At 38.0% G+C, this 11525-nt stretch overlaps 1 long non-coding RNA gene across 1 annotated transcript; it reads right to left on the reverse strand.

Annotated features, from left to right (window-relative positions):
- Window positions 1-988: 988 nt before the first annotated feature.
- On the reverse strand, window positions 989-8551 carry LOC113781965. The gene is made up of 2 exons (XR_003469780.1): window positions 8326-8551; window positions 989-2437 (listed from the first exon to the last, which is right to left on the reverse strand). It is a non-coding gene; the product is annotated as an uncharacterized LOC113781965 (long non-coding RNA).
- Window positions 8552-11525: the final 2974 nt, after the last annotated feature.

The raw sequence follows: 11525 nt of genomic DNA on the forward strand, positions 1-11525 counted from the left end.
TTGTATTTTTGCAATTTCAGTCCAGAAGACAAAGTCAATGCTACTCTGAACTCTGGAGTATCCTTGACTAACGCTCAAGCTCACGTAAGCATAGTTTTTCTACAAATGGACATTAAATATTCATAAATGTATATCTGTTAACATCCATTAGTCAGGCCTTAGCAGTTTTCTTGGCCAAATACTACTATAACACAAGGGTACACGGAAAATTAAACAGCAGCTAAAGAATTCGATCATGATTGCTATTCCAAAAAGTATAGAAATATCCTTTCACTCACTTTATAATCACTAAATATATGAATGATTTCTTGCATTCATCTGCTGTTAGAATCTGATAATGTGGAGCTATTGGCCATCAAGTTACTGCATTATAATCAAGGCAATTAAGTCTAATATTCAAAAACTCAAAACAAAAAATATTCATTATTATTTCTGTGCCTACTTACAGTTGTAAGTTGTGATCACTGACCAAGAAGGAAGCCCCAAGATGATTCATTGCATGACAGGCCTTTGCAGCAAATAAATCATGTTGTGAATATCAAGCATATTTTTATTTAGCAGGCAGTTTCAGGTCATCATCCCCAATATGAATGATTTCTTGCATTCATCTGCTGTTAGAATCTAATTATGTGGAGTTGTTGGCCGTAAAGTTACTGCATTCAAATGAAGGCAGCTAAGTCTAATATTCAAAAACTAAAATAAAAAACTATTCATTATTGTTTTTGTGCCTACTTACGGTCGTAAGTTGTGATCACCGACCAAGGAGGAAAGCCCCCAGATGATTCATTGCATGACAGGTCTTCGCAGGAAGTAAATCATGTTCTGAATATCAAGCATATTTTTATGTAGCAGGCAGTTTCAGGTCATTATCCCCAAAGACGTCCATTAGCCTGAAATGGTTTTATCCATTCGCAATTCTTCGTTACCCCCAAAGATGTCCATTGGCCTCAAATGGTTTTTATCCATTTGCATTATACACTCAAAGCAATTCAACAACCAAATCATCCTTTTTTGGGTAAGGATTAAAGTTTCAGTTGGCTATAGTAGGTTACCGCCAGAAATAATGAAACATTATGTCTGAAAACCAAGATAGAATAAAAATACAAACACAATAACAGATAGCTAGTCTTTTATTTCCTTTTTTAGGACTAAGGTAACAATTTTAAATCTACCCAATTCCTTGGCAATCATGATATCGTTCCCATCAGTATCAGTAAACTTCTGCATCTCCATTTTCTTTTAAATACTCAAAACATGCAATACATGTTAATGCGGTTTAATGTCCAACAAATGCCTTCACAATAGAAATGCCTTCACAATAGAAAGGCCTTCGTCATTGCATCAACAGGCTTCTTCATCTGATTATCTTTGTAGTATAGATATGCTAGTTGGTCCCATGCCTCCGCAGGAACCTTCATTCCACTCACCACAGCTTCGTACCACTGCTGCTGCCTCTCCCAGCAATCTCATTTTAGCATAAGCATTAAACTTGTCCTCAAAAATATCCGAGTCATAAGCGGTGGGTTTTCACAGATTCACCTTCCTGGAAAATGTTTTCAGCTCCTTGAATGTCATCCAAACTGATTGAAAATCGTATCATGTCTTGATGCTCTGAGTTGCTTACATAGCCCCTCTTGTTGCACAGATGCCAGAGTTGACGACTTCATTCTAGTTCTTGCTAGTCGAATGCAAATGCATACCAAGGAGAAGTTCATGAATGTATACCGTACACTTTGCTCCCCCCTTGAGTGTCTCTGCCTTGTTTAGTATCTCAGAAGACTTTTTTACCAGGCTAGCTCTTAAGCATTCCTTTGCTGCCATGAAAAACAAATGTTGTATCCCGCATGAACTAGAGCCTCCATCTCGATTTTCTTCAAGTGTTTTCCTGTGGCTTTAGTATAATAATCAGTAGCATATGCTTTCAACAAGACGTAGTACTCAAAGTTGCTGCAACAAAATGCCTTCTGTTTCCATTTCTTCCATAAACTTCTCTAAGTCTCTTAGTCTATCACAACTCAAATTAGAGGTTAAGCACTTTCATGTATGATAACTTTTGTGTTACAACGAGATGCTGTCATTCTCTGCATAAGTTCCTCAGTTTTCTTCATCAACTTCTTGGCATAGCAACTTGAAAGAGCACCATAAGCTTTGAATGTTTTTCAAACTGTCTTGAGACATCATTGAAGTAGTCATCTGCCTCTTTTACTCGTGCCTGAGAGATACACTTTTAGCCTATCAGCAACATCTCCAGGTGATAGGTTGGAATTGCAACTCATCCCTGCAACCAACTACTTAACAAAAAGAACGCTCAGGCAGCTATTTGCATCGACCACTAATCACCAGGTGTAGATAGGGAGCTATGGCCAAGGGCGCTTTAGTGATCATTGTGATTGCATTGGTTATGGTTATATCTGTTTACATCTCCATACATTTCCAGCTGAAAGGACAAAAGAAATCAAGCAACATTCATGGAAATGGCATTATGTTTAATGCAACTGTGTCCAAGACAAGACCTGGAGCATATAGACGGATAATGGATGCCATTGCATCGGCACCCATTCAGAGTCAATCCAGGTACTACATTCATGTGGAGGCGGGTATTTATGAGGAGATTGTCGAAGTGTGGGGAAATAAGACAAATATAGCTTTGATTGGAGACGGTGAAAATTTAACCAAAATCACAATGAACAGGAGATTCCCTGAGTTCAAAACTTACGAAACTGCCACTGTTTGTAAGGACTTCTGACTGCGATTTATGCTTTCTACTTTTGCTTTAGTAGGATCACAACATTTCAGCTTTTTTAACATGTAAATGGTGAATTTTAATGTAAAGATGAGTAGTAAAAAGCAGAGTGGGAAAAACAGGGGACATCAGAAGCCTTCCTTTTGTTTCTTTTAACTTCTTTTTTCTTCACTGCCCTATAGAACTTCACCATTTGTCTGTTGCAGTTCATTGAAGCTCTCCTTTTAATGCAGCAAAGAAGCCTTCTAGTAGGTTTAAACAAGTCTATTCCAATTATTTAGGTGATATGGCTTTGTGTTTCAGAAACTTTATTAGCTAGAATTTGATATCAATATTGTCTATGTTATTGAGTCCGTGTGTGTTATGGTACTAAAGTCAGATAAGGAATGGTTTTATCTTAGTTTTACATAAAGGCCTAGTTGCCAGATTATTTGCATGTGAGAAAACAATTATCAGAAATTTATCCTCTCAATTTATGTTCTTACTCTCGCCCTTTCTCACCTTGCAATTTTGTCCTTTTATCTAAAGGCCTTAAAGCTTGTTTTGTTTTGTTTATCATATTAAACCTCACTGCTTTGTCCTATTTCTTCATATTCATTCTTCCAAGTGAGGTTTAAATGAATATTTTTGAGGGCCTACAAGCATGTACTTACACTACCCAATGGGCAAAACTGAGTTATCTGATAACAATTACCCAATGGGCAAAATCGATGCACTTACACAAAGAAGCCTAAGGAAATCATAGTGGTTCATAAGCTTGTAGAAGTATCCTAAGCCATGTAAATATAACCAAATAAAGCATGCCTACAACTGGAGAAGGTAAAAAAGGTTGAACAACAAAATGCAAGCACACTTACAGAAATGCAAGCTCAGCATTTAATTGTTGCCTATATCCATATCAAACACAAGATTTCAACAATATCAAACATGCGCGCTTTGTATCTTCCCACATAGTATGTACCCTCTACCATGTCTAGCTCTACAAAGTTACAGTGGCTTTCAAATTTCAAAGCTTTAATTCTTCAAGCTCATTTGCTTCTTGCAGCAATCTATTCTCTTTGGAGTACTACTACAATTTCACATACACCATGCTGCGTTATTAAGATTATGTAATTCATACATTCTACACAGTACAATGCCTAAATTTAATAAGACAGACTGGACGATGAAATACTCCCCCATCGTAAATAGTACCAACTTCTTTGCAGAAAGCTTACTTCTTTGGCAATAATACTACCAACTCTATCAGTAGAAAGAATATTCAAAGATCGTATATTCATATAGATATTTTCACGTTGCATGGTCTTGGAAGATGAAGATTTAGATGTTCATTTTGGTTTCGCAGTGGAAAAAATATTGCATATAGGATTTAAAATTTTCAGCAAGCTGTATTTACGATTTCTTTTCCTTTCTTTTTTCTTTTTCATAAACTTTATCTTTTCTTTATCCATTTCATAGCATATCAAGCTTATTAAAATGCCATTACATGACATTGTTTGCAGCTGTTAAAGGTGATAAATTCTCAGCAAAGTACATTACTTTCGAGAACTCAGCAGGAGAAGGCAGTCAAGCTGTTGCCCTAATGTCCGAGTCTAATCAATCATCATTTTACAGATGTACATTTTTAGGGTACCATGACACGCTCTATGCAAAGTTGGGCAAGCAATTTTATAAGGAGTGTGAAATCTATGGCACTGTTGATTTTGTGTTTGGCGAGGCTGCAGCAGTCTTTCAAAGCTGCAACTTCTATGCGCGGTTGCCTAACCGCATTATTACTTTCACTGCACAGGGAAAACCGTTACCCGGTCAAGTTAGTGGATTTGTCATTCAAAATTCCACTTTGACAGCAGTCCCGGATTTACAGTCCAACAAATCACAGGTTCACGCTTTTCTTGGAAGACCATGGTTTGCATGGTCGACCGTGATTGTGATGCAATCCTTCCTGGATAACATCATAGACCCAGCTGGGTGGTACGAGTGGCCAGGCCATCGCACAGATGAGCTAACCTATATAGAATACGGTAATTGGGGCCCTGGCGCAGGAACAAGGAGACGAATTTCATGGGTGGGATATAAAGCATTGAATCAGTCCGAGGAAGTCATTCCTTTCACAGTTTCTAATTTTATTACTGGGGATTCTTGGATTCCAGAGACTGGAATCCCTTACACCAGCAATTTATATTAGCATGAGGCCATATCTCTGAAATCCCTTATACCAGCAGTTTATTTTAGTATGAGGCCATTATATGGTGTTTTTGTAGTGACTTCAAAGACATTGCTAGACTGTGAATGGTGCAAAGTATTTGCGATATGTTAACTACTTTACTATAAACTGAGTATGACATCCAACAACTGCCACAAGCCTATGGGACTGACCCACAAGCACTCCAAAAAGACCACTTTAACTTCCTTGAATAGAATTTAAGAGAAGGTAGTTATGTAAGTTGAGAATCCAACTAGGTTATTAAATTTCTAATAATGATACCTCCAACTCGCAAATTCTAACACACAAAATACTAAAAGCTGTAAATAATAGCCATGTACTGGTTCTATGTCTGCATGTCTCGCCATGGCTTCAATGCCCAAATTGAAGATAAGTCAAAAGCAACATTGCCAAGCAACCCCACGAAAATGTCATGGCATCATATGAGATTCCTTACTAGTTTTATCCCTGGACAACTCACTGCACTAAAACACAAGACATCCAATTCAGAATTATGAAATCAGTACCATAGTCCATGATTCACAGTCACCAAGAATTTTTCTCTACTTCTTCCCCTCTTTCGTTCCCATGTTTCTGTTCATGGTTACCGTTCACAGCCTGGAAAGAGTCCCAAGTTCCTCTCTTTCTTCCGCTCACGCAAGTAGGCAAGATCTCATCCAGCTTGTCCTATATGAGTCTGGTATTTAGAGCCCAAACTTTCTTCCTCTTGGTCAGCCATATTTTCTTCTTCTTCTTTGACCAATATGGTTACAAATGCAGAACTCTTTTCAAACTTTGAGACTTTCTCGAAAGATTTTGAAAGGACGTCCAAAAGAAGTTGCTTTGTTAAAAGATAAAAGTGCATGAAAGTGAAAAGAAATAAAATTTAGAAGCTTTACAATATTTTCTCTCTACATTAGAGAGCATGGCTCATTGAACCAGTTGAATTGAAGCTTTATTGCTGGGTTAGCAGCCAATTGACACAGCTGGCAACAATATTTTGGAAGCTTCAAGTTCTAATCAGCAAAAATCGATAATAACTGGTTTCCCTTCCCTATCTTTTTCTCTACTAATTTCTCCACTAATTTCCCAACCATAAGTTGGTTGGATAAATATTCTTGTCCTTGGAAGCTAAGAATAAACTAAAAGATCCTTTCCCAAAAAAGAAGAAGTTTTGGTCTCAAGGAGTCTGTCCATGGTGATTCCTAGAGTCTAACATGGTCAAAGTTCTCTGCTTGTTTAGTAGTTTCTATTATTAGGCCTTAAAAATTTTGGTCTTTCCTCCGTCACTCGAAATTTCCAGAATGTCAGTCATTTTGGGCCTTTTTGAGTTATCTACAATATCAGGTATGTTGTTCAAGTCATTCTTATAGGGAATGGGAAAGTTCCCGAAAGTTCTAGAGTTCTACAATTAGCTATTTTCCTATTTAGAATATGGAAATAGGAGTTTTAGGTAGCTTTTTACTTTATAAATACTTATGTTTCTACGTCATACTTATGTTTATAGAGGAATTTTTTTTTTTTTTAGGGTTTCCGGCAGGGAGTGAACCCCGCAGACTAATCCCCTGCCCCCCGCAACTTGCTGGCGGCGAGACTCGAACCAGGGACAACACCCCATCTTCAGCAGCCCCATGCCACCAGACCAAGCCCCGGGGAGCTTTATAGAGATTGAGTTTTGGTTTATTAGTTGTGTTGTTCTTCTTTCTCCTAGCTTCTCCGCTTCTTCCCCTCTTTTCTCACCACGTCACTGTCCACGGTAATGTTCACAGCCCCAAAACAGTCTCAAGATCCTTGTTCTTCTGCTCCCACTAGTAGGCAAGATCTCACCCATCTTGTCCCACATCAAGTTTAGAGATATACCATTTGGCAGTGCTCTGAAGCCAATTTTTGTGATATTTCGCGCTACTGATGATTATTGACATTTAGATATATAACTACATATTTGACTTGCACACTCCTAATGCCTGACATTCCTGGAATCTGTAATTCTGCAGTTACAATCAGTTTTGTTTGACATGTGTGTTTGTTTATATCATAAACAATTAAATCACACTTCGCCCTCTTCATTTTTGTGGTAATCTATTTCACTATGTTATACTGCAACATAAAACTGTCGAAATTTTCACATTTAGCTAAAGCAGAAAAGACAATTCAAGGTCTCATGTACTACCCTGATGTAGATATCCTAAATGATTTGCTACACTTGCATTGCACATACTATATTGGCAATGCTACAGTTGATCCGATTATGGCTGAGAAGTTTGATTTTGCCACATAGCACTTTTTCTACATTGGATGCAGTATCAACAACCAAATGAAGATCAACTGGCTATTGTACCACTACTGTATGATGTGTTGTGTGCAAAGAGAAGCTTCCTGCAGAAGACTTCCAAAGTTACAAATAACTTCATCATCTACCAGTCATCAGACTACTTCAACAGGTCAAGAGCAATTAATTGTTATCAGAATCCTACTTCATCAGGTTGAATTAACAATATGTCACTTTGGTAATAGGACCTGTAAATTTAAATGCCTTTCTATATATATAATATACAACCATGCATCTACATGACCTCTCTATCTTCATCTTTGCCAACTAATTCCTTGTCTTTTTGTTTCTATCCAACTAATTCCGACTAACTCTTCTATGGATATAAAAGCAAAATCTGGGCAAACTTATGCAACACATGAGCGCCTAGTCAACTAGTAAATAAACAAAACAATGGCAGAATATAGAGGCAAATAGTTGTAGGGCAAAAAAATCAGAAAGTTCCCAAAGCATCTAGATCAATTTGCATTGCTCCTTTTTCTTCATCGAAATTATCAATGAAGGGCAAAAAAAATTAGAAAATCCCCATAGCATCTAGATCAATATGTGTTGCTCCTTTTATCAACCAGTTGCCTTCATGATTTTCACTAACTTCAAATTAAAGCACATTCTTCTAAGATTCTTATGAATTCACGAGGCGCAAATTGGTGCCTTTATGCCAATTTGCACCTTGTTAACTAATTTTCCTTCCACTCAGATTAGCATGTTGAGTTGTTCGGACTCCTACTTAACTTTTTTCTTTCGCTGCTAAAATTGAGTTTATCCTATGTTTAAGCCATCCTCTAGTCAGATATACAGTTCAACCGTACTCAAACGGATTTAGCAATAGTTTTGGCAAAAGTAACACTTTGTTAAGCTTAAAATTGCAAATGATTTCGACACTCCAATAAAATCAAATGGATAAAATTTCTACACAGAATAAGGAATTTTCAACAAGGGAGAAAAAATGAAAAAAAAATGGCCACACACAAATATACACAAAGAAAGGAGGCAGAATCTAATGCCAGGAGGAAGATATAGTGCCGGGAAAGGCAACGGTGGGGCACCAACCTTGTAACCTGGAGAATTGGCCGCGAATTCGGTGCTGGCGCTGACGCCGCTGCAAGATTTTAGGTGACTGCCCTACCCCAAACAGTGGGACCTTGGACCTCAGATTTGGCTGGCTGGCTGGCTGTCGGCGCCTCCGGTAGGCCCGACGACGGCAGAAGATGGGTGCGGCTGTGCGATAGGCTGATTGCTTCTAATTTTGAGGGTGACATTTGAGGGAGAGCGCCCAAAAAACTGACCCCAAAAGGCAGAAACCACTGCTCCAACGACTTCCTTTTTGTGCAATTGACATTTGATAATGAATTTTCTACTTTCTGAGGTCCTGATAAAATTGAATCTAAATTCTGAAATATAATTAATTTGTTAAATTTTAAACACCGAAAAGAAATATATAAATATTTGAATTTTAATACTAAATTTATTTATACTGTTTGATAAATATTTATAACTGAATACTTAATAAGTTTAATTTGACAATTTTGCACTTATATCTTTTCATTCAAAAGAGAAATAGACCTTATGATTTAATTAGTTTAAAATTGTTAGGTATGAAAATGACAATATTTATTTTTAAATCAAATTAATAGAAAAGATGAAATATATTATATGAGACGTATGGAGAACATGTGAAAGTTATTAAAAAAGAAGAAAAGAGAAATAGAAAACCGTTAAATAGAGAATATCAAATTGTTTAATTAGATAAGAATTTTAAACATAATTAACAAACAAAAGTAGATTTGGTAGATCAGATAAGATAGTTGAAGTAATTCTATTGATTCTTATCAGAATTAAGTATGCAGTTAGGATTCTTGGGTTGAAAAACATACACACAAGTTCAACACCACTTAATAAGTTCAGCAGATGGATTTTTATTTATCAAACACTCAAAATATCTGAATGTCTGAAAAGATTCAATTTCAGCACTTTTTTATGGCCCCGTTTGGAACCTGAGTTTTTTGAAAGTTTGTCTAAAATTTTACTGTAGTGTACTGCAGAAGTTTTTTGGAAAAATTTTTTGAGATAAAAAACTTTTTTTTCCTTTTCTTTTTCTTTCTTTCCTTTTTTCTTTTCTTTCCTTTTTTCTTCTTCTTTTTCTTTCTTCCCCCTCCCCCTTCCCTCCCCCGTCACCTCTGCCGCTAGCTTTGAAGAACCAGCAGATGGTCCAATTTTTTTTCTTTTTCTCTTTTTTTTTCTTTTTCTTTCTTTCCTCTTTCTTTTCTTTCCTCTCTTCTTCTTCTTCTTCTTCCTTCTCCTCCCTATTCCCTCCCTCGCCACCTCTGCCTCCAGTTTTGAAGACTCAGCAGCTATGGTCAAGCTAATTTTTTTTTTCTTTTTCTCTTCCCCTCTTCTCCCTCTCCCTCTCCTTCTCTGCTCCCCTCTCCCCCTGTACTCCTTTCCCGAAGCCAGAGAACCAGCAGCCATGGTTAGATGCGATCTGGTCACACGACCACGTTAGGCAAAGGGGAAGGGGGAAGGGGAGGAGAGCAGGAAAGGGGAGGAGGGGGGAGAGGGAGATGGAGAAAAGGAGAAGAGAAAAAGCAAAAAAAAAAAAAAGAAGAAACCATGGCTGCGCGATCTGGTACGTCGACTGGGGGAAGGGGGAGGGTGGCTAGGGAGGAGAGGGGGAGAGGGGAGGGAAGTAGAGGGGGAGAGAGAGAAAAAAAAAGAAAAGAAAAGAAAAGAGAGGCACTGCTGGAGGAGCTTGGGCTGGGGCTGTGAGATGAAGAGGGGCAAAAATTTTGGTGTCTTGATGTCCTCGATCCCGAGACATTTGAATAAGCACTCTTTTTCTGGCATAGATATGTCACTGAAGAAAGTGATTCCGTTCTGTCTATGTTTTCTTTTTGGATTCCGAATACGTCTGCCTCGACTTTGAATACGTAGTTTAGATCAGTCAAAGGGGGAGGGGGAGGGGGAGAGGGAGAAAAAGAAAGAGAAAGGAAAAAAAAAGAAGGAATGCCGGCGCCGGAAGCAGCGGCGGAGGTGGTGGTCGGTGATAAAGGTGTGGTGGATCGGGGTGAGGAAGAAAAAAGAAGAAAAGAGGAAGTTTTTTGTGTATTAGATATTTTGAAATGTGCAGGTTAAAAAATTTGATAAGTTTTTTTTGGGTTCCAGTAGTTAAAGTTATTAAAAAACTAATAGCTAAAAAATTTGATAAAAAACTTGGTTCCAAACAGGCTCATTAGTTCCTTAAACCACTCTTGCAATCGATTTCTAGCAACACCGATGACCACCACAAGCCACCACCACAGAGGTCTCCACTGACCACCAGTGGCAGCAGCTCCCGGCGGTAGCCTCCAAGTTGTCGCAGGCAACAGTGGTTCTGCTGCAGCAGTCAAGAGGTTGCTGCTGCTTTTTTGCCCCTTAAAACTCTCGATTCTTCTACCCAACAACCACCAAGAGCTGTAGCAACCTCCCACCACCACCAAGGAAGCCTCCCATAGCCTCACATGGCAGCAACAACCGGTGGCAGCCCCTGGAAGATCGCAGCAATATTTTTGCTGCAACCTTTCCCTTTTTTTGAATCTAAAAGACATGCAACTTTTGCAGCTCAACAAGAGAGGTTTAGGGTCTGATTTCATCTCGAAAGTTAAAAGAAAGCTTGATAATCATGTTTGACAGCTTGACCCGCAAGTATTCGACAAAGTAATGATTAACGTTCAAGTTCTTATTCAATAATTAACCAATAAAACCTGTAACCTATAACTATTCCAGGTTTTTAAAGGTCAATCAGAAGCCACAAAACCCAAAAATCAAACCCATAACGACGCTATAATCAGATTATAGCAAGCCTGTTCATTCAAGAATTTTCGGCTAATGCATCAAAAGTTAAAAGTAAATTTTTGTGCAATCTTTAACCATCAAAACCTTAAACTTTTATAGGTTCTATAAGTTAACAAAAGACACAAAACTCACCAAAAATTCGAACCATCATATCGCATATTATTAAATCCAACAATCGAGATTAATCCATGAACAAAAAATCACATAAAATCATACGAAAAACACTAGGGATGGCTCTGATACCACTGTTGGGTTTTTGGAAAATAAGGCAGTGGAAATTTTCAAAATTTTCCCAAAAACCACTTAAGATCAACCTAATTTTTGCATATGGTTCAAGAAGAAGGGGAAAAACAGATTACCTTAATCCGTGTGACGTTTCTCTGATGTACTCGAGAAGACGAACGACCCCTTGAGCAGTC

Source organism: Coffea eugenioides, chromosome 9 (assembly GCF_003713205.1).
Source record: "Coffea eugenioides isolate CCC68of chromosome 9, Ceug_1.0, whole genome shotgun sequence".
Lineage (NCBI taxonomy): Eukaryota > Viridiplantae > Streptophyta > Magnoliopsida > Gentianales > Rubiaceae > Coffea > Coffea eugenioides.